The sequence below is a fragment of the Malania oleifera genome, chromosome 10 (genome assembly GCF_029873635.1).
Source record: "Malania oleifera isolate guangnan ecotype guangnan chromosome 10, ASM2987363v1, whole genome shotgun sequence".
Taxonomy (NCBI): domain Eukaryota; kingdom Viridiplantae; phylum Streptophyta; class Magnoliopsida; order Santalales; family Ximeniaceae; genus Malania; species Malania oleifera.
Genome location: NC_080426.1, coordinates 58,421,068 through 58,445,752, shown reverse-complemented (window position 1 = coordinate 58,445,752; position 24,685 = coordinate 58,421,068).

Genomic DNA, 24,685 nt, shown 5'->3' with positions numbered 1-24,685 from the left:
ACAATCCGCTGCTTACAAGAGGCATAGCTACCTCCTTAACCCCTGTTCACGACTCGAACCGTGTGTACAAAATAATGAATACAATTTCTGTAAAAACTCAAATTGCTTCTAACCAAGCTAGTGAGTACAAGATAAATTCTAGTACATACTCATATTATAAAACTTGAAGCTCAAATGAGTTTATGTAAAGATATGATCTTTATATAAAGAATGAAATGCTTCACAAATCTACCCTTTAATCAATATCTCAAAGAAAATAATTTTTATAAATAAATGCTTTAGAGAACTTAGGGTTTGATTTCAAATTACTTTATGCAAGAATACCAAATAAGAACTTTAGAAAATAGTCTTGAATAATATGAAGATCTAAGATCTTGTTATCAAATAACTTGTAAGATTAAACCCTTGAACAATATTTAGAAAAATATTCTCAAAAATATGTCTCTAGGAGCTCTTAGAATTTGCAATCAAATAGTTTTTTTTGCAATAACCAAATATCAAGTCTTTGAAAGAAAATATAGATTTGAATATCTCAAAGATCTTAGTTTTAGAAAAACTTTTCTGAAGTATTTTATTCAATCAATGAATATAAAATACACAGATTATGATTTTTGCTCCCAAGAAATATATTAAATATAATGAGTATGGGAAAACAAAAATACGATTTGAATGCTCAAAATACTCAAACCTCAATACCAACGATGATTGCAAAATATGAGCGTGAATGCCTTTTGATCAACGTAACTAATTCTCAAACTTGATGAGTATGATTTGGTGTGCAGGCAAGAGTCTTTCCATATGTTCAAGGCTTCTCAAGAGTATGCCAAAGATTGATGCACTATGTTCAAAGCTTTCAAGAGATAGGAAAAAAAGTGGTGCTCTAGGGTTTAGAGTTTATGTTTATAAGCAATCTCCCCATCTAAACAATTTCTGACCGTTAGATCATTTAAAATATCATATTTATGTTCGTGTCCACGCTGAAACGTCATTCTGCACCACAACCTTCGTCGACGAATGGGTACGTTCATCGATGAGTGTATAACACTCATTCGTCGACGAGGCCATGAGTTTGTAGACGAGAGCACTGTCTAAACTTTTTGGGCTTTCGGTTTTTATTTTTCGACGAGAGAAAACTATTCATCGCTGAGTGGTCTTCATGCGTTCATCGAAGAGGCCATGTGGTTTGTCGATGAGGCCTCTAAAATTTGCCTCTAAAAAATTCATTCAACCTAGAACTAATGTTAATATATTCTTCATGAAATGCATGAGTCCTAAGGTCTATATGAGGTATATTTGAGCTTCGAATTATATCATATGACATATGTAAATACATTCAATTCTAAATACCCATTCCCATTGAAGATCTTGAACTTGAAGCTCGCTTCTTCATCATTTTATTCTTCTAGTTCCATGGATTGAGACAAATGATATGTACTTTAGATTCCTCTTGGGTTCCATATCAAGCTTACTGTTCATGCATTCTAAATCATGAGCCTGTTCACAAACTAAATTGCACAGGTCAAATATTAAGTGATTTGTCATTATCAAAATAGGATTGGATTCATAGAGTTAATAATCTCCTCCTTTTTGATGATGACAAACACACGAGCAAAAATGGGTTAGGCCTAACAAGGCTCCCCCTAAGATAATGCATAAATTAGAATTCACCAATACAACAATATAGTTTACACACAATGAAGTTCGTACACATTGTAGAATATGCAATATTTTTGCTAGTATATACGTCTATACTATACTCTTCTCCCCCTTTATTTCAAAGGAAAAAAAAATTGCTTACTTCTCCCTTTTTTTGACAAAATAAAAATAATAATTTATTTTTGCTTACTAACTTCTCCCAAAAATTATTTTATCATTTTTACTAACTAATTTCTCTCCCTTTTTGACATCAACAAAAAGGAATAAAAAAATGTTCTGACAAAAATATATCTCATCTTTGCAATCAAAATACAATTCAACCTTTGAGTTTCAAAATTGTACTACGAAATATATCTTCATGTGTTACACAATTTAGTTCTCCTCCTTTCTAATGTATATCTATGTTGTGGAATTAAATTTCAATGTAAACATACACAGTATTTCAATTTTCATAGACATGGATAAGAAAATTAGTCCAGTAAAGTCCAAAAGTTTTTATTTGAGCATCAACATGTGTCGTGTATCCAAAAAAAATTTAACATGCAATAACCATGTATTAAATTTAATACCAATTGTAAAAAAAAAAAATTGCCAAATGTGATACTAAATGTGAAAATTTTAACCAAATGTTAATTTTGACTAAAATCGCTCCCCATTAATTATGTAGTCTAATGTAACTCTAAGCAACATCGCGACTATGCGTAAGACCTAATTCACATCTAATTTGGATAAACCTATCCTCCAGAAGTGATTTCGTGAATATGTCTGCCCATTGTTCATCTATGCATACAAACTCAAGTGTCACATCTCTTTTTTGCACAAGGTCACGAAGAAAATGATGTCTAATTTTTATGTGTTTGGTTCATGAATGTGATATAGGATTTTTTGAGATATTTATTGCACTTGTATTGTTGCATCTTATAGGAATTGTGACATAGTATAATCCAAAATCCATAAGTTGTTGTTTCATGTAAAGCGTTTGAGCACAACAACTTCTAGCCGCTATATATTCTGCCTTGGCTGTGGAAAGAGCAACTGACTTTTGCTTCTTTGAAAACCAAGATACTAAAGAGTGTCCTAAGAAATGACATGTGCCGCTCGTACTTTTTCTATCCTCTTTACTACCGGAAAAATCAGCATCCGAATAACTAATAATCTCAAAGGAGGTATACTTAGGATACCATAATCCAAGTTTAGTGGTTCCAATCAAGTATCTAAGTATTCTTTTGACAGCTAATAAATGGGACTCTTTAGGTGTAGCCTGAAATCTTGCACATAAACGTACGCTAAACATTATATTAGGCCTACGGACAGTCAAATATAGCAAGCTCCCAATCATCACACGATAAAGCTTAACATCTATTGGTATACCTATTTCGCCTTTGTCTGATTTTTAAGAATAGCTCGGTGTTCTTAGAATTTTACCATCTTCCATATTAAACCTTTTGAGCAAGTCTCTAATGTACTTCAATTGATTTATAAAGATTCCATGTTTTGCTTGTTTGATCTGAAGTCTTAGGAAAAAGTTAATTTTGGCCTTACAAGGCTTAACATCTTGTTTTGATGTTAACAAATAAGAGAAACTTAACATATTTGGTTGACTAATGATATTTCAGGACTCACAAGGATCAAGCATGTAAAAGCGAGGTCAATGATCCATTGCAAGCTTATACTTTAAAGAAGGATGATCATATGAAGCTTAAAACATGGATTTCAAGATGATTTTTTAAAGCTTGAAGACTATGAGAGAAAACATAAAAGTATATCAAAGCTTGAAGAAAAGCAAGAGAAGCAAAAGAAAGCAAAGCAAGGGAGCTTAAAGAAAAGACAAGCATGAAGAGTTAAGGGCCAAGAATGTTCAAAGTCCTAGAAGTCTTTATGTAAGTGCTTCATATTTTAAATATTTTTGAAATATTTTTGAAACTCTTTTAGGATTGAATATGGACTTAGAGGCCAGTTTTTTAAAACCCTGGAAAATGTTTTTGACAAGTCACATTTAAGTCTTTCAAATAACAAAAGGGTTTAAAAATAAAAAAATGAAAGTTTTTCAGAAAATGAAACTGGTTAGCTGACTGACTAGAACACACTAAGATTGACCAGTTGACTAATAGACACCAAGAATGAAGATCAGTCAGCCGACTGACAATCACATAGAAATGAACTAACAACCTGGTCTGTCTAGCCAACTGACTATTTTGAATGTGGTTGAGTCAGTCGACTGACATTTAAAGAATTAAATTTTTGGCAAACAGAAGGGTCTCAACCACTTGTCCAGCCGACTAACTATTTGAAATGAACTACCCAATCACTTGTCTAGTCGACTGACTCCATGAAATTTTAAATCTTGAACCTCAATGGGAAAATTCTAAAAATTAGTTTTTCAAATGTGAACATTATAAAAACTTGGTGGACACTCCAAGTAACTTGGGGAACAAGGAAACTAATCCTAAAAAGTCTATAAATAATCTCTTAACCCCAAGAAATTAAACCAAGGCAATCACACAACATTCTTGTATTCAAACTCTCAATCTCTCTCAAAGTTCTCTATTGCTCATGTTAGAATTGGTGTATTCCCAAGAGGGGGGTGAATTGGAATTTTGAACTTTTCTCCTAGGTTAAGTCAAAAGTCAATATGATTTGGTAACCTAGGGTCTTTCTATACAATCCCAAATGCGCAGATAAATATAAGAAACGTAAATTAAATCATGCGCTTCATTCAGACTATAACATACACGTGCATAAATGTAAATTGCGGAGAACACACTTGAAATGTTATGGGGCTTCGGTCAACTGTGCCAACATCCCCGCCTCTAGCTCGCAAGCCCGAGGGTTCCACTAAAGGCTCACTTAATGGGTGGAGTGGCACCTAATACAACCAGATCAATTAGCACAAGGCTGACCTCAACCTTTACAAATTCTCCTTGCGTGGCAGAGAAGGCCCTAGGTCGAATTCACAGGGCTGACCCCAACCTTTACACAATCCTTACCGGGCTAGATTACTGACCCCTCAGGCCACGCCTAGAAATACAACAATATTCTCTCAATCAAATGGTACAGTGACTATGCTTTCATGTAAAGCAGATGTGTGCCCAATCTAAGCAATCACATACACCACCAAATGATATAATGAAGTAAGCTCAAATGATATCATGCTGTAGATATGAGAATTATGCACTACAAACAACAATCAATGTTCACAAAGTCTAAGCCAATAAGAAATATCAACAGCAATATTAGTTTTTATGACTTGTAAATTTTACTTGAAAGCTCCCCCTAGCAAATTGAATCCAAGCATAGATAAAATAAACTGTGTAGACTAGATGGATAGATATTAATTAAGTATGCCAAGAAGTGTAAGCAATCAATTTTTTAAGTCTTTTAAATGAATATACTGAATTAAGATTTATTCACTTTACCATTCAATCAGTATAATCATCCCTATAAATCACGCATGCATCAGAAGACATACATTAAGGCATGAAATAAAGCACATAACCGAGAACCATCCATATCAAAACACACGGAATACAATGATGATCAAGGTTCTTAGAAGAGCCTTAATATTCAACTAGTCAAACCATAATGCATATGAGATCTTTATGGTCTTTCCCTAGGGATGGAGCTATGCTTTTTAAACACCTCATGATTATGTGAGGATGAAGTTGAATTTTGATTGAGTTTTCACTCATCCTTTTAAAAAGATTTTAAATTTTAATTTCATTATAATCATCATTTGACAAGGTTTTATGTTGGAAAAGTCCACCGAAATTTCGATAGCATGCCATCTGTAAATAGGACATTTCCCAAATAAACTTGCATAAAAGATTCTCAATAGCCAGTATATCAGAAGTTTAGGACATGCAAGAACCTATATTAACTACCAGCATGCAATTACACATCAACTACATCCACCATGCAGGAGACATTCTAAACTAAGCATGCAATCAGGTAGACAATGATTTTTATGCCATTTATCACATGATATCCAACAAGAGAGCAGAAAACTATCATCTAGGCATTACACACAAACATAATCATGGGAACACACAATACCTAAGAAATAGACAACCACAACATTCCCAAATCAATACATACCAACATATATAAATAAAAAACTTATAACCCAACTATCCGCAGAATCCAAAATGGACAGTGGGTAAGAGTATAGTATGTAAGAAAAGAAAAAAAGAAAGATAGAAAAATGTAAGTTGTTTCATAAGTATAGACCAGAGAATATAAAGGATAATGAATCATAAAAATAATTCCTGATTTGGCAGAATGCTCCCCTGAAACTAGATCTCACCTCCATCCGCACCACCATTGGCGCCATCGCCCACATCGAAGTCAAAGTCTATCATCATTTGATCTCTTTTGTCATGCATCTCGTGGATCCAGTCATTCAACTCACTGACGTTAACCACAATGACCCTCTCCATCTCCGTGAAATGGTTTGCAGAAGAGATCGAGAACTGTCTAAACTCGTCATGAAGTGTAGTGGATGATGACACTAGATCTCAAAGATCTGACTAGGCTAATCCTCTAAACTGCCCGAAGGACTCAGAGAGACTGGTGATAGCAGCCATCAGATCAGTGTTCGTTGGCTGCATGGGCTGTGGTGGTAACTCCTGCGGGGCCTCCTCTTGAGTTGCTGCACCCCTCGCACCAGATGGCAACCAAATGTTGCCGACCAGCTCATATCCCATCAGTCTCAAGGTGACAACAGAGAATATATATGCAGACCTCCTCCTTTTCAGCATGGCCACATTGGTGCTGGTAACTCCTACTACTCGAAATAACTTGTTCAAAATCCCTCCGTATGGCATAATGATCCCGTGGCCGATCGTCTTGGTTATCATCCATCGTATCATTAAGCTAGGTAAATCTATCTTTTTCCAAGCGAACAAACACCACATAACAAAGCAGTCTGGGAAGGAGACATGCACTCTAGATCCTGCCTAAGGCAAGATATTATACGTAATTGTAGTGCACAATCTTGGCCTCTAAGGTGAACTGACTATACTGAGGTGGGTGATTCTGATTGGTGGCCAGTGGATTAGACATAGTCAGATTTGCAAAAGTGGCAATAGTAAACCTGCACATATCCTCAAACATGCATCAAATACAATAGGTATTTGTCATTATCAAAACCGGGCATGACCTATAAGGTAAATAGCTCATACTCTTGCCAGAGGAATTCATCTGAATTGCTGCTGAAACATCAACCTACAGTTCTCATACTGAGTTTTCTCAATCACTAAAGAACCTTGGGTGATCTCTACACTTGAGCTTCAATTCTATTTCATATTGATATTTAAATTCTTGAAGTACATAGTACTAAATTTGTACTAATCTGCTATGTTTAAGAGTATTCTTGTGCGCAGTGTTTACTTCATATTTTTTGTAGTTCTTGGACGATTCAAGGTGTTCGGATCGTTGACCAAGCATGGGGTATCTCTTGAAGAGGTGCAGTTCTAGCCTAATTGAAGGAGTGACCGAGTAAGAGGTATCATTTGGAGAGGCGGGTTCTAGCCTATTGAAGGAGTGTGTAACGGTGTTGTTCTGCCCGAAAAGGAACTAGTTTAGTGAAATCCTTTGGTGGTTTACCAAAGGCAAGGACGTAGGTTGGGGATAAGCCGAACCTCGTAAAAACCTGGTGTCTCTCTCTTTCCCTTACTCTCTTTATTTTTAGCATATATAAACTGCGTGGATATTTTAAATTCCTTAATCATATACACTATGTGGCTTTGTGGATTAGATATTAAATAAAATTAAGCTTAATTTTCTTTTGGGATTGTGAAAATCGAAAGGGAGTACGTTGGTTGATTCAACACCCAAGACTTATTAACTAAGAGTTTTTTTAAAGTCTAAATTCTTGAAAACAGTGTTGTGCTTCATATTGAGAAATTAGTTATCCACAGGGCTTGCATTAACCATACGGCTCAAATAAGTTTCATATACTCAGGGTTGCAAAAGCTGAGAATCGGTAAAGTGTTGAATATTGAATTTTGTGTCTTGAACACTTTGGTTGATTGTTTGGATGAAAATTTAAGTTTTGATTTACTTGAGTTGTGTTGTAGTTGATTGAATAAAGAACTAAGGAATGGTTGTGTAATTGTTAAATCAATAAGAGGTTAAGAATCTTAATAAGAATTAGAATAAAATTTTAATAACCCAATTCACCCCCCCTCTTGGGACTACACCTTGGTTTTTAGTTAAGTTCTCCCATCATGCTCATCTCAAATTCATTTTGCATACACTTTGCAAACTTATTGCACAACTCTTCATTTGTTGCTCCAAATATGATATCATCTACATATACTTGTACTAGGCACAAATTTTCATTTTTAGATTTTATGAAGAGTGTTGTATCAATATTTCCTCTAGTAAATCCATTTTCCAATAGAAAATCACTCAGCCTTTCATACCAAGCTCTAAAAACTTGCTTTAAGACATACAAGGCTTTAGTTAGTCTATAAACATGATTTGGATGCTTATGGTTTTCAAAACCTAGGGGTTGTTCTACATATACTTCTTCACTTTTGTAACCATTTAAAAATGCGCTTTTGACATCCATTTGATACAACTTGAAATCCTTAAAAGCAACATAAGCTAACAGCATTCGAATGATTTCCATTCTAGCTACAGGTGCAAAGGTTTTCTCAAAATCTATTCCTTTTTCCTGGTTATATCCCTGAGCTACTAGTCTTGCCTTATTTCTAACAATTATTTCATGTTCATCTTTCTTGTTCTTATATATCTATTTTGTTCTAATAACTATCTTATCCTTAGGTCTAGGAACTAATGTACAGACTTTATTTCTCTCAAACTGGTTTAATTCTTCTTGCATAGATATTACCGATGATTCATCCTCGGTTGCTTCACTCACATTCTTAGGTTCTTCTTGTGATAAGAAAGAAAAATGACTAATCATATTTCTAAGTGACGATCATGTAGTTACTTCGCGAGATGGTTCTCCATAATTTGATCTATAGGATGATTCTTTATGTACTTTCATTCTCTAGGTAGTTCATTAACCTCCTTTTCTACTTGATTGTCTTCATAAGATGTTTCCTTAACTTCAGTGTTCTTATCTGAATTATTTTCAATAGACAAATTTTCAAATTCTTTATTTATCTCATTTCATATTCTTCAGTATTTGGAGCAAATGGATTGGAGTCATCGAATACAACATAAATGGATTCTACAACGGTTAATGTTCGTTTATTATATATCCTATAGGTTTTACTATCTAAGGCATATCCTAGAAAAATACCTTCATCAGATTTCACATCAAACTTTGCTAAATATTCATTGTCTCTAAGTATAAAGCATTTGCAGCCAAAGACATGGAAATATGAGATGTTTGGTCTATGGTCATTCCATAGTTCATATGGAGTCCTATTTAGAGATGGTCTAATCAGGACTCTATTTAGAACATAACAAGTGGTATTTACTACCTTAGCCCAGAAGTACTTAGGTAGTTTATGTTCGTTAAGCATAGTTCTGGCCATTTATTGTATATACCTATTTTTTCTTTCAACTACACCATTCTGTTGAGGTGTTGTAATAACCTGCTTATCTAACTATAAAATGAAACATACTAAATAGAATAGTCAACCTGAACCTGTGGGTAATGGGGACACCTGTCATTCACAGCGGAAACCTAAGCAGCAGTAAATATAAATCATATTCTCAAACCCATAGAATACATAATACCAGAGTCTACTATAATTCCATAATACTGTGTTTATATACAATCTCCAAAAATGCCAAAATAAACCTCGGTTCATACAACAAAAATCTTCTGATCCTAGTACAAGACTTACCCTCCTAACGGGGTAACTCGATAAACTCAACGGTGGCCACGCTCCACCGGTCTTTCTGAGTTTCCTGAAAATCATTTAATGTTCGGGGGTGAGACACTTCTCAGTAAGGGAAAATAAACTAAATACAGCTGTGTGACAACATGAATATTTAATGCAATTATACATATATAGTGTATTTCATATATTTGTAAACATTCATCATAGCGTATTGAATAATCATATACTTTTCATATTTGCTAATAAATCATATTACTCATAAAACATCTGTTATAGCTGATAATACTGAAAACATTCATAGGATGAATAGCTAGCTGGTGTCATGTATTACCCCCCATGACGGGTTGTGCAGCTTGAAGGTGGGACCCAACAATGGCTGGCCGACCACTGCTAAGTCAAAAATGTCTATAAGTACGATGGGCCCGCCACACCCTGGTCCGGACTGCCAGGTGGACGTCCTCACTCTACATTGAAAGCCACATCGACTATCCATCTCCCACCCCCTCTTAGGGTGGTTAGTACCAATTTGATCATAGATATCTTATTTATAAGCTACGGTACCGTGCTCTTGAACTGAACTAAACTAACATCCGGGTTCTAATAACATATAATACATGATATTATAGCATTTTTCATCATTTCATAAATACGGCCTTACGCCAAAAATCATTTCATAAATATGACCTTGCACCGAAATCATCCCATATATACGACCTCGCACCGAACATTTCATAAACACGACCTCACACCGAAATCATTTCATAAATATCATTATGAAAATAAATCAATTATCATGTATTCTCAACATCATTTTGTACTGCAACATTTCATATTCCTGAAAACATGCTTCATTCGTAACAAAGTCATATCATAATACATTTCACATAAGGTAATATTCATGCCACCCATTTACTGTATAAAATCATACTTCATATTATAAAATCATAATTTTTGGCATCTCATACATATATACATTTCAGCATAATAGCAATATTTTCTCAAATGTGCATTTCCTTCGTAATATATAGATATGATACATGCTTTCCTGAAAATAAATTTTCTCATAAATAATAATAATTTGCATGGAAAATAACTGCTTTAGTTTATTCCCTTACCTGACTACTGAGAAAACCCCTATAAAGTCTGGACTCACACCCGTAGGATTTCTTACTCAATACCTTGAAAATGATAACTCCCAGTACTAAACTTCAGTATTTTCATGTGAATATCATTTCCTATAACTATAGTAGGACCAAATTTGGCTTAAAAAGCCTTACCTCAACTTAGGGATGATTTTCAATAGAGTTCCACTGACAATCCGCTCCGTCAGATATGCAGAGAACTTCTCCAGAAGTGTTGTGGTGGCTTCAGATCGTCGATTCGGTGAGCGACGGAGCCGAAATCGAAGAGAGAAGGGAGAGAAACCGAATGGAGAGAGAGAGAGTGTGAGATTTTTCCAAATTTTGATGTTTAAATTCGGGTTTTTGATATTTATAGGACTGGATTCATCGACGAGACACATCACCTCATCGACGAGTCCTGTAGAAAGTTCGTTGACGAACCTACACCTTCGTCTATAAATTTCAGACTTCTTCAAAACCCTCTCTCAGTATCTTCTCATCGACGAATCTTGTCTTCGTCGACGAGGTCCTCTTATACCCTCGCCTGTTACTATTTCCATTTCCCTTCCTCTTTATTTAAATTACATTATTATTATTCGGGTCATTACAAGTGTTCTAGGAGTTGAAAAGTTATGTGATATTCCTAATGAATCATAGTATTCTTCCATACCTTGATTTTTAAATTCTCTACCTCTATCACTTCGGATTTTAGTGATAGTATATCCCTTTTCATTTTGTATTTTCTTGCATAGTTTAATAAATTGTTCACATGCTTCATCTTTGTTACCTAAAAATAGTACCCATGTAAATCTAGTATAATCATCAACGATAACAAATGCGTATTATTTTCCTCCTAAGCTTTGAGTTGGGTTTGGACCAAATAAATCTAAGTGTAGCATTTGTAGTGGCCTAGTAGTGGAGAGTAATTTCTTCTTCTTAACCCTAGATGTTGCTTGTTTTCCTAGTTGACATGCATCACAAATTTTGTCTTTCACGAATTCTATCTTAGGCAATCCCTTAACTAAGTTTCCCCTAACTAGTTTAGATATTAAGTCCATGTTTGCGTGTCCTAGTCTCCTATGCCAGATCCAACTAATTTCATTCATAGCATAGAAACATGTCACACGTTGAGAAGTTAAGTTATCAAAACTGGTGGTATATACATTTTCATGACGCTTAGCAGTGAATAGAATTTTGTTATTAGTTTTATATTAAAAAATGCACTTGTCATGTTCAAAAGATACTTTGTAACCTTTATCACATAGTTGACTTATACTTAATAAATTATGTTTTAAACCATCAACTAGTAAAACATCATCTATAATAAGTGATAGATCGTTACCAACTTTACCTACTCCTATGATCATCCCTTTTGCTTTGTCCCCAAAAGTGACAAATCCTCCGTCCTTTTGTGTGATGGATGCGAATTTAGCTTTATCCCCAGTCATATGATGTGAACATTCACTATCCATATACCATCTATCTTTCGTGGAGGATGATCTCAAGCATACCTCAAGATCATCATGAGCCATTAGACACAGATTGGCTACCAGATCATCACTAGACTCAGTGTCTGAACTGCTTGTGTTGTGCGTGTCCCAACCGAATTTTAGAGCCTTCTTCTTTTTCTTGGAGACTTTCATTAGTTTAGGACACTCAGGCTTGATGTGTCCAACCTCTCCGTAGTTGTAGCAAGTTGGTGGATCTTCCTTCTATTTCCTCTTGCTAGACTCTCCTCTTTTTGATTTCGAGTTTCAGAATTTTCTGTTAAACTTCTTATTCTTCTTTAGGATCTTTCCAAACTTCTTGGTTAGCAAGGCCATGTCATTTTTGATTCTAAGTCACTTCCTTCACCAGAGCTGCTAGACGATGCCTTAAGAGCTGTAACTCTCTTTGCTTTATTTTGCTCATTTTTCCTCTCATTTATTGCTAGCTCATATGTAATGAGTGAACCTATCAGTTCATCAATCGACATCTCTTTCATATTCATTCTTTCGCTTTCCAAACTGGCGGTAGTCCCCTAAGGATTTTCCTGATCAACTCATAAGTAGGATAAGATTTACCAAGAGCATTTAATGAATTCGTGATGTGTGTGAATCTAGTGTACATGGATTAAATAGACTCAACAGAAATCATTTTAATTGCCTCATATTCACTAGTGAGCATTTCAATCCTACTATCTTTAACTTCCTTAGTGCCTTCATAAGTTGCTTCTAATTTTTTCCATATCTCTTTAGCAGTTTTACAGGCCATTATCCTATTAAACTCATTAACATCTAGTGCATAGTATAGAAGGTTTATAGCAGTAGCATTTATTTGAACAGATTTCCAATCATCATCAGTATACTCATCTTCAGTCTTGGGTACATTTACTTTATCAATACTTTCGTAGGAACATGGTTTCCTTTAGAAACTATTCTCCACACTTTCCAATCAACATTTAAAAGATATATACTAATCCTTCATTTCTAGTAGGTGTAATTTACACCGCAAAAGATTGGTTGTCTAGTGGAAGAGTGTCCCTTACCGAACAAGGTTACTCCAATGTGTGCTATGTGATCTTTAACAAAAATAACGGTTAGGTCTATGTAACCTGGCGCTCTGATATCGAATGTGAATTCTGGTGTTATCCCAAAAGGGGGGAGGTGAATTGGGTATTTCAAAAACTTAAGTCCTTCATGTTCTAATTTTGAAAACTATCAACTACAAACTTGCAAGTCACTTAACAACTGGCTTAATGTTTCACAATTAATCAATTTAATGTGTGTCTTTATCAAGCATACAATTTTACCCCATTACTCACAAATGTACCATATGTTCAACTCATGCATAATAAGCAGATAATTTAAATGCAAGCGAAAATTAGAAAGAGTTAAGGGAAGAGAGAAGGCAAACATGATTTTTACGAGGTTCGGCCTACCCCAGCTTATGTCCTCGCCTTGAGCAACCCACTCAAGGATTCCACTAAAAAACCGACCCTTTAACTAGGATAAAGCTTCCCATATAATCCATTACTTACAAGAGGCGTAGCTACCTCCTCAACCCCGGTTCATAGCCCGAACCGTGTGTACAAAATAATGAATACAATTTCTGTAAAAACTCAAATTGCTTCTAACCAAGCTAGTGAGTACAAGATAAATTCTAGTACGTACTCATATGATAAAAGTTGAAGTTCAATGAGTTTATGTAAAGATATGATCTTTATATAAAGAATGAAATGCTTCACAAATCTACCCTTTTAGTCAATATCTTAAAGAAAATAATTTTTATAAATAAATGCTTTAGAGAACTTAGGGTTTGATTTCGAATTACTTTATGCAAGAATACCAAATAAGAACTTTAAAAAATAGTCTTAAATAATATGAAAATCTAAGTTCTTGCTATCAAATAACTTGTAAGATTAACCCTTGAATAAAAATATGACTTTGAATATTGCAAAGATTTAAAAAATATTTAGAAAAATATTCCTCAAAAATATGTCTCTAGGAGCGCTTAGAATTCGTAATCAGATAGTTTTTTGCAATAACTAAATATCAAGTCTTTGAAAGAAAATATAGATTTGAATATCTCAAAGATCTTAGTTTTAGAAAAACTTTTCTCAAGTATTTTATTCAATCAATGAATATAAAATACACAGATTATGATTTTTGCTACCAAGAAATATATTAAATAAAATGAATATGGGAAAAAAAAAATACGATTTGAATGCTCAAAATACTCAAACCTCAATACCAACGATGATTGTAAAATATGAGCGTGAATGCCTTTTGATCAATGTAACTAATGCTCAAACTTGATGAGTATGCTTTGGTGTGTAGGCAAGAGTCTTTCAATATGTTCAAGGCTTCTTAAGAGTATGCCAAAGATTGATGCACTATGTTCAAAGCTCTCAAGAGATAGGCAAAAAAGTGGTGCTCTAAGGTTTAGAGTTTAGGTTTATAAGAAATCTCGCCATCTAAACAATTTTTGGCCGTTAGATCATTTAAAATATCATATTTACATCCGTGTCTGCGCTGAAACATCATTCTGCGCCGCGACCTTCGTTGATGATGGGTACGTTGGTCGACGAGTGTACACCACTCGTTCGTAAACGAGGCCATGAGTTCGGCTATGAAAGCACTGTCTGAACTTTTTGGGCTCTCTGTATTTTTTTTATTGACGAGAGAAAACTATTCATCACCGAGTGGCCTTCATGCGTTCGTCGACGAGGCCTCTAAAATTCGCCTATAAAAAATTCATTCAACCTAAAACTAAGGTAAATGTATTTTTCATGAAATGCATGAGTCTAAGGTCTGTCTAAGGTATATTTGAGCTTCGAATTATATCGTATGACATATGTAAATACATTCAATTCTAAATACCTATTCCCATTGAAGATCTTGAACTTGAAGCTCGCTTCTTCATCATTTTATTCTTCTAGTTTCATGGATTGAGCCAAATGATATGTACTTTAGATTCCTCGTGGCTTCCATATCAAGCTTACCATTCGTACATTCTAAATCATGAGCCTGTTCACAAACTCAATTGCACAGGTCAAATTCCAAGTGATTTGTCATTATTAGAACCGGATTGGACTCATAGAATCAACACCATTAAAAGTTTTATTGACCTGAGGCCCACTTAACCTAGAAGCCAAAAGCCCAATTCCACACCAACCTAAGCCCACGTGCCAAGCCACACATATGACTCAGCCCACTCGAGTCCACCTGAGTCTGCACAAATCCTTTCAGGTTTACTCGCACGAGTCAACCCTAATGCAACTCACCGAGTGAAGACAAGCCCACTCATCTTCAACGCTAATCTTGAAACCATAACAGATTCACCTGGACACTCAGATCAGAACAACAGTCATCAGTGTTGATCATAAGCTAGATACTCATACACCCTAACACCACAAGCGTCACCAATAGTCCAGAACAACTGGTATCCATATACACACATCCAATCAAACTAAAAAAAACAAAAAAATATATATATAAGAAAAACAAAATAGAAGAGAGAGGGGGGATACTTAGCTCAGGATCACGATTTTCGTCCTTTAATGAACTGATCATATTTTGGATTAAAGCCCCCTAAGCCTTGCACTTGTTTGCCGCGCTGAATCAGAAGTCCACTTCTAGATTGCTTTTTGGCATTGCTAGATTTTAGAAGACAGAGGAAGCGAAAGAAGATGAAATCTTCGATGGGAGAGCCTGGGGATTTTAAATCCTGCCTATTCCCAAACCAAAGTCTGAGCTCGGATCTACAGGAGGCCTCATGAGAAAACTAGGGTCTCAGATTTTTTTTTAGTGGGGTTTACAAAGGAAAGAAGACGAAAGGGCTAGGGAGGAGACTTCGGGTAGGAGATTTAAGGTTTCACTCTGATTACAGAAAGAGAGGAAAAGGGGTGCTGTGAGGGACAGAAAATAAAGACAAGGGGGAGGAAGAGCTTCGAATGAAGAAGTTGAGTTGCAAAAAGCAAAGTCTCAGAAACCCTAAGGTTTCTAAGCTTGACTCACGAAGGGGAGAGAATGAGAGAGAGGGGAGGGTGTGTGACAATAGGGAGAGTGAAAAGTCCCAAAAGTGAAAATTTTTAGTTTAAATATGGCACCCTTAGATGTTGTCCAATTGGAACACATGGCATCATCTTGATTGTTCGATCAATGGCATTACGTGGCTCCCTCTCCACCCTTGGATTATTACCTCTATTAATGACTGAGATCGCACGCATTAGGAGCGTACGTGTTCTCTTCATGGCCGTTTGATCATCCTATACCGGATGGGTAAGATTAGCCACAACGCCCACTCAACGACACTTGGCTCTCACAGGATTCTAAGCATTCAGCGCCTCTCATCGAAACCATCTGATCTCCATGGTGTCAATGGTGGCGATCACCCCTTTGTTAGAGACCATCAATCCTCGCGCACCTGTCCCCCTTCACACGCCGTGTGCCACGTGGCCTCCCTATCACCTGGTCATTAATGCCCAAAGAGGCTCGTGGTGAGTTGCTGGATGGGTGCTTAAATGGACGTACTAGATCAAGCCACGAGGCTGACCTGCACCTGTCTCACCCCACACCGTTAATCTTCGATCCCCATCAACGGTGGAGATCATTTGCCTCAGGAGTCAATCATTGCACCTGCTCCCTCTGCTCGTCGATTGCCACATGGCGGCTTGGTTCCCTTTGTCATTAAGGCTTGGCATGGCCTAATGTCAGCTGTTGGATCTTGGCATTCTTTGAACGCACATGATGATGCCATGTGGGTAGTTCGCTTCGCCTACTTCCACCCAACCCGGTGCTGACATGTGGTATGGTCTTAACCCAGACCTTAAAATGGTCTCCCACGGATCAGTCAAAGTTTGATCGGTCTGCCCCCTGAACCGAGATACACCGGTTCTTCTGTTCTTTATTTTTAATATTTCGAATAAATTCTTTTTAAATCCCTAAAATTCAAAAACTTCAATAAAAAATCATAAAAAATTGAAAAAATTGCCAAAAATACTGAAAATTCATAAAAAATTGTAAAAATGTTATTGTACTTGATTTTCTTTGTTTTTTCTTAATGAAATTTTGGTTATTTCAAAATTTATTGAAAAAAAATAATAAGGAAAATCATGTAAAAATTCATAAAAATTACAGGAAAATATAAAAAATATTTTTGAGTTGGAAAACTCATTTTTACAAATTTTTCATTCCCAAATAAATTCAAAACCTCTCGAAATATTATTTTTCATACTTAAAAAATCCTAAAGATTTCAAAAACCCCTGGAGTGTATTTTGTACCCTATTTTTTCGATTTTTCAATTCCAATGATTTCAAAGGGAGCCATGAACTCTTCGGAGTACGATATGCCTCGGTTATGAGGGAATATCTATATAGTATTTCGTTTTGTACATGTTCTTCCCACTTTTTAGGGAGTAAAATAAGAAGGCTCATTGGACTTATTTTGGGGATAATTTTCGATTAATTAGATACCATTTGTAAGAACGGACACATAGGGGGTGCTAATACCTTCCCCCCGCATAACCGAACTCCCGAGCCTAACTCTGGTAGTGTAGACCGATTCTACCCTTAATTGGGTCGTAGTCAAGTGTTCTAACCACACTTCAAAAGGTTAGTGGCGACTCCATCACACCTTGTTTTTTCATGAAAATAATTTTTCAAAATTCACACCATTTTTTCGAGTTTGTAGCCACACCCGTGCGTGTTTGGTGGGTCTGAGACGTTGCGACATAGAGGAGCATAAAAATCATTTGAGGCCACTGCTACAGTTGTTAAGGGAAAATAAGCTCTACGCTAAATTCAATAAATGTGAATTTTGGTTAGAGAAAGTTGCATTTGTTGGACGCATAATATCTGGGGATGGTGTTTCTGTAGACCCTAGCCAGATAGAGGCGGTAGTGGATTGGGCGAGACCAAAGAATGTTCAGGAGGTTAGAAGTTTCTTAGGCCTGGAAAGATACTACTGGCGGTTTGTGGAGGGTTTTTCTAAGTTATTGGGGTCCTCTGACACGGTTGACAAGAAAGAATGTAAAGTTTAAGTGGAATGATGATTATGAGCAGAGCTTCCAGGAATTGAAGTAGTGACTCGTCACCGCACCAGTTTTAACCATCCTATCAGGAGATGGAGATTTTTTTATTTACAGTGACGCGTCTTTGAGAAGACTTGAGTGTGTATTGATGCAGCAAGGAAAAGTTGTGGCATACGCTTCTAGGTAACTTAAATAATACGAGAAGAACTACCCCACACATGATTTAGAATTGGCTGCAGTAGTGTATGCATTGAAAATTTGGAGGCATTATCTATATGGAGGGAAGTGTGAAATATTCATAGATCATAAAAGTTTGAAATATTTCTTCACACAGAAAGAGTTGAATAGGAGATAGAGGAAATAACTTGAATAAATAAAATATTTTGATTGTACCATCAGTTGCCACATAGGGAAAGCTAATGCGGTAACCGATACATTAAGTCTGAAGTTAGGGAATGCATCATTATTATTAGTAGTAGATTAATATCATATTAGAATGGATCTAGAAGGTTTGGTGTGGAACTGGTGGAAGGAAATCACCAAACATTCATTGCTAATCTGGTCATTCAACTAAGCACTATTGGGAAGGATTAAAACTACTCAGATGAAAGGTACAGAGTTAATAAAGATTATGGGTAAAGTGCAAGGTGAAATGGGTGTAGATTTTAATATCTTAGATGATGGAGCTTTGAGATTTCGTACTAGGTTATGTGTACCTGATGATGCTAAGATTAAAAGAAATATTTTGGATAAGGCACATTGTTCCCTCTATACAGTGCACCCAGGAAGCACTGAAATGTATAGGGATTTACGAGAGTCTTTTTAATGGAGTAATATAAAGAAAGAAATTGACCGATATGTAGATCAGTGCTTAACATGACAGCAGGTGAAGGCTGAGCGTCAGAGACCGGCGAGACCGTTGTAACCATTTCACATTCCTAAGTTGAAGTGGGAGATTACATGTTTTTGAAAATTGCACAAAGGAAAGGAGTGATAAGATTTGGTAAGAAAGGAAAGCTAAGACTTACGTATATTGTGCTATTCAAAATAATAGAAAGAATTGACCCATTTGCCTACAGGTTAGCATTATCTCCAGTGTTATCCAAAATCCAAGACGTATTTGATGTGTCCATGTTGAAGAGGTACATTCCAGATCTGTCACATAAGATAAAGTATGAGTGACTAGAACTAGGAGATACCTTATCATATGAAGAGAATTGTGATAAGTGTAAGTTAGAAAATTTCGAGAATGAAATTTTTATAAGGAGGGGAGAATGTAACTACCTCAAAAATAGTTATACAAGATTAGTGGAATGATCCTTAAAAAAATATTATTGTATTAAATTAATTAATTAAACAAATAAAATGAATAGTATTAAAAAAATTGAATTAATTAAATAAATAATATAATGGGTATATATATATATATATCCTGAAGGTTTTAGATTCAATTCCAATTACAAAAGATGCCCCCCCCTAATTTCGTCTCTCTCTCTCTCTCTCTCTCTCTCTCTCTCTCTCTCTCTCTCTCTCCTTGATTTTTCGACGAAACGTGCGTTGATTGAAGAACAGAAAATATCCCTGGATTTCAAATTCAACCACCAACATTTTAATCGGAATGGATTCGTCATTTGGTCATCATAGGCACCACTCCTGGGATAAGGTAAGGAGAATAAGTTATGGTAGTTATTTTAGAAATTCACCCGATTAAATCATGGTATATAAATACTGGGATATTGTATATGGATTTTTAAGCAATTTTTTTGGGTATGAAAGTTATGGTTTATTTATTAAATTATAGTGTTTGATTAAGTTAGATTTTTTGGAATATTATGGAATTAAGTTCAACTGCAGGGATTTGATTAAATTAGATTTTTGGGGATATTTTGGAATTAGATTAAACTGCGGGGATTTGATCATATTGGTGTTTTAAATATGTTAGAAATTAAATTTAAATATGGGAAGTAGATTATACCCATGGTTTTTTTAGAAATTAACTGGTTAACGGGAACGTGTGAGCCTAGCGATGTTAGGATAGTAATTATTATGAGATTTAGCTGATTAAGTTAAAATATATGAATACATGGATTTGTACGAACATTGTAGACACTGCTTTAGGATCCCTGCAGGTATTTCTCCAAGAATCAGGTAAGGAGAATAGATTATGTCAAGCGTTTTTACAAAGTTAATAGCTAAAATTATAGTATGTGATTTTAGAAATGATATCTGAGTTTTCCTGGGTACAGAGACATATGAGATGGGAGTTTTGAAATGATATACACTTTGTGTAAGTTGGGTTGGGTTGAGTAAAACCCTAGAGATAATTATATCAATATTTTTAGCAGTATGTTAAAGTACAGATTATCATAGAAAATGTGTGGCATGAGTTGAATATTATACATAAATAACTTTAACAGTTTATGGAAAAGTACATATATATATAAACAAAGATATGATTTTTATACAGTACCATAGTATGACAGTGCTTTTGATAAAGTTACAGTGTAATCGAGTTTATATAGAGTTTTATACAGATTTTATACAAAGATATAGTGTTCTATATAGAACTATAATACAAAGTTTTATACAGATATTTTATACAGTAATATAGTGTTCTATATAGAACTATGGCATTCCTTAAGGAACTACAGTACATATATTTATACAGAGATACATTGTTCCTTAAGTGGAACTACAACATTCCTTATGGAACTACAATGTTCCCTAAGTGGAACTACAACACAGATATTTTATACAGAGAAACAGTGTTCCTTATGGAACAATAGTATAGTATTTTTATACAGAGTTATAGTGTTTTTCTACAGATGTATATAGTTTGACAATTTTTAACAGAAAGTGTTAATGATATCATGTATATATTGTTTTGGAAATCGCATTATATGATTTGAGAACCCTTATGGGCCATAGTTAGGCACGGTACCGTAGCCCCATAGTTGCCAGTGCAGCCACACTTCTTTGATAGGGTGTTGGCGGCATAGTCGATTCTAGTTACCCTCTAGAGTTTGGACCAGTTGGGTAGGCGAATCGTACTCATAGTTACAAATATAGTTACAGTTGCAAACATAGTTGATCTAGTCTGGTAGGCCAACAATGACTAGATCCAGCCTTCGGGCCACACAACTCGGATCATGTAGGGTTAATTCATGACGTTACAGTACATCCATCCAGCGCAGTTCTTCTATATATATATGCGCATTTACTTATGCAGAGATACTATTTTATTATACAGAGTATAAAGGTGATGCATAGTTTAAATAGAGCATGATTTGAGATACTTATTTTATACAGAGCATGATTTGAGATATTCATTTTATACAGAGTATGATTTGAGATATTTTTTTTATACAAAAAATGATTTGAGATACTAGTTTACACAGAGTATGGTTTAAGATACTTATTTTACTTATAGCATGATTTGATAGAAAGATATGTGAACTGAAAATTATTTTTATGGGTACGCATATAGTTCTATATATGAGTTAACAGAGTAAGAAAAAGATAGACTATGAAAGCGTATTTGAAACATTAAAACTTCAGTTGCCATACACTGATAATAATCTGCTCTATCTTACTGAGAGGTGTCTCACTCTTATAATTTCATCATTTGAGGAAACCCAGGTAGATAGACCTAGAGTTTTTGAGAGTAGAGATTAAGAATACTGTTCAGAGTAAGTAACGGTGAGACACTGTGTGTTGTGTAAGAAAGTATTGTGTATTTTTGAAATGGTTTTGGATGGACAGACTTTGGGAAATTATGTATGGTTACGGTGATGAATAGGACTCTAGTATTGCTATTGGATGTATATGTATGTATAGATGCTTCCATTGAGTTGTATGGTTGTTTGAGAACTGTTGTATCTAGTGCCACTCTGGGTAAACCAGGTTACTATAGTGCGTTTGCCACAGGGAGTATGTATAGAGTTTTATTCAAGTTATTATTGGTTGTTATCAAAGTTGTTATGATGGCAGCATTATGATTCTTGTATCAGAGCAGGTTTATTTTATATAAATATATTTATATAGATGAAAAAAATAGTAGAAAAATGTAGGCATTATAGCGGCGGTGATTCTAATGTGGTATTGCGCAGTGTTGCCCAGCAAGTGATGGCAGAGATAGCAAGAAATTCAAGAGAGCAGGGCTGCCCACCCGCTCACCAGGGCTGCACCATCGAGCAATTCACTCGAATGAATCCCTCGTCGTTCTCAAGAGGAGCCAACCCGTTGATGGCAGAGAACTGGGTCCAGGAGATTGAAGAGACGTTGTCAGTTCTCCTTTGCATTGAGGAGTAGAGAGTATCATTCTCTACTTTTAAGTTGACAGGGGAGGCTAAACGCTAGTGGAGGTTAGTGAAGTTGTATGAGGAGTAGAGGCCTGTGCCTATAATTTTGAATTGGAGCTGCTTCAAGGAGATATTCTTCAAGTTGTATTTCCTTGCTACTATGAGAAAAGCTAAAAGAGTGGAATTTCTAAATCTGACTCGGGAGCACCTGACAGTCCAGCAGTACGCAGCCATATTTGTCGAGCTGTCCTATTTTGCTCCATACATGGTGCTAGATGAAGAGAAGAAGGCGAGGAGATTTGAGGAGGGCCTGAGACAGAGTATTTATGAGTAGGCCATGGCATTCCAGGTGCATACTTTTTCAAAGCTAGTGGATAAAGCCACAGTGATAAATACCAGCCTACAGAGAGGTGCAGGAGTATAGAGTCAGAGCAAAATGTGCAAACCTCCTGATTTTCAAGTAGGTACCAGCCTTGGGTAATGAGCAGTAGAGGAATACTGCCCCGCCATAGGTTTATGCTTTAACACCGGGAGACGCAGAGGCAACATGCGATGTGGTGAAAGGTATCATTTCTGTTTTGTCATATAAAGCTATTGTTCTGTTTGTTTCAAGGGCAACACACTCCTTCATAGCCCGAGAGTTTATCAAGATATGTGAAATAGAAGTTCAGCCATTAGATGTCAATTTATCAGTGACGACGCCGACTGGGACCATAGTGTTGTGTAGGAGGGTACTCAAAGATTGCCCAACTCGTATTCAAGGGAGGTCCTTGCTGGCTAACTTGGTAGTTCTAAACATGCATGGTTTTGAGGTGAATTTGGGAATGGACAAGTTAGCTGCCAACTATGCCAATATTGACTGTTATTAGAAAAAGGTGGTATTCAGACCTCCAGGAGATCAGGAGTACAGATTTGTGGGGACATGTGTGTGTACCCCACCACAAGAATTATTAGCTATCCAGGCGAAGAGGTTGCTACTGGAGGGATGCCAGGGACACCTGGCCTGTGTAAAGGAAGCATCAGAAGGGGAATTAAAGTTGGAAGACATCCCGATAGTGAGGGATTTTCCATATATGTTTTTGGAGGATTTTCCAGGATTGCCTCCTAATTGTGAAATCAAGTTTTCTATCGACTTAGCTATGAGAACAACATTGATTTCTAAAGCGCCGTATAGAATGGTGCCAACGGAATTAAAAAAGTTGAAAAAACAGTTACTGGAATTGTTTGACAAGGGATTTATTAGACCCAGCGTGTCACCCTGGGGAGCGCTGGTATTGTTTGTGAAAAATAAATATGGGTTGATGAGTTTGTGTATCGACTAAAGAGAAATAAATAAAATGACAATGAAGAATAAATACCCGCTTGCTCGCATTGATAATTTGTTTGACTAGCTTCAGGGGACACAAAATTTTTCTAAGATTGATCTACGATCCGAGTACCATCAAGTAAAGGTCAAGGCAGAGGATGTTCTAAAGATAGCGTTCCGAACTTGGTATGGCCATTATGAGTTCCAGATTATGCCGTTTGTATTGACGAATGCTCCTGCTATATTCATGGACCTGATGAATAGGGTCTTCCATCAATACTTGGATTTTTTTGTTGTGGCTTTTATTGACGATATTCTAGTGCATGCAAAGAGCCCTGAATAACAAGATGATCATTTGAGGATAGTTCTTCAAGTACTGAGAGAAAGGAGAATGTACGCCAAATTCAAGAAGTGTGAGTTCTGGTTGAAGCAAGTCACTTTCCTCAGACACATGATATCAAGGGGTGGCAATTATGTCGATTCGAGCAAGATTGAGGTGGTAGTGGACTGGGTAAGACCGAAAAAGGAGTTTCTTGGGATTGGCAGGACACTATCACTGATTTGTAGAAGGATTCTCTAAATTGTCAGGCCCTTTGACAAAATTGACTAGGAAGAGTGTGAACAGAGTTTTAAGGAGTTGAAGCAGGGACTCATACTACATCAATTCTCACATTTCCTTAGGGAGAAGAAGGTTTTGTAATTTTCAATGATGTGTCACACAGAGGACTCGGGTGTGTGTTGATGCAATAGGGGAAAGTTGTTGCTTATGCTTCATGGTAGCTCAAAGAGTGTGAGAAAAATTACCCTACCCATAATCTGGAATTAGTAGCGGTGGTTTATGCATTGAAAATTTGGAGGCACTATGTATATGGGGGTTGGTGCGAGATCTTCACAGACCACAAAAGCCTGAAGTACTTTTTCACACAGAAGGAGCTAAATATGAGGTAGAGGAGATGGTTAGAGTT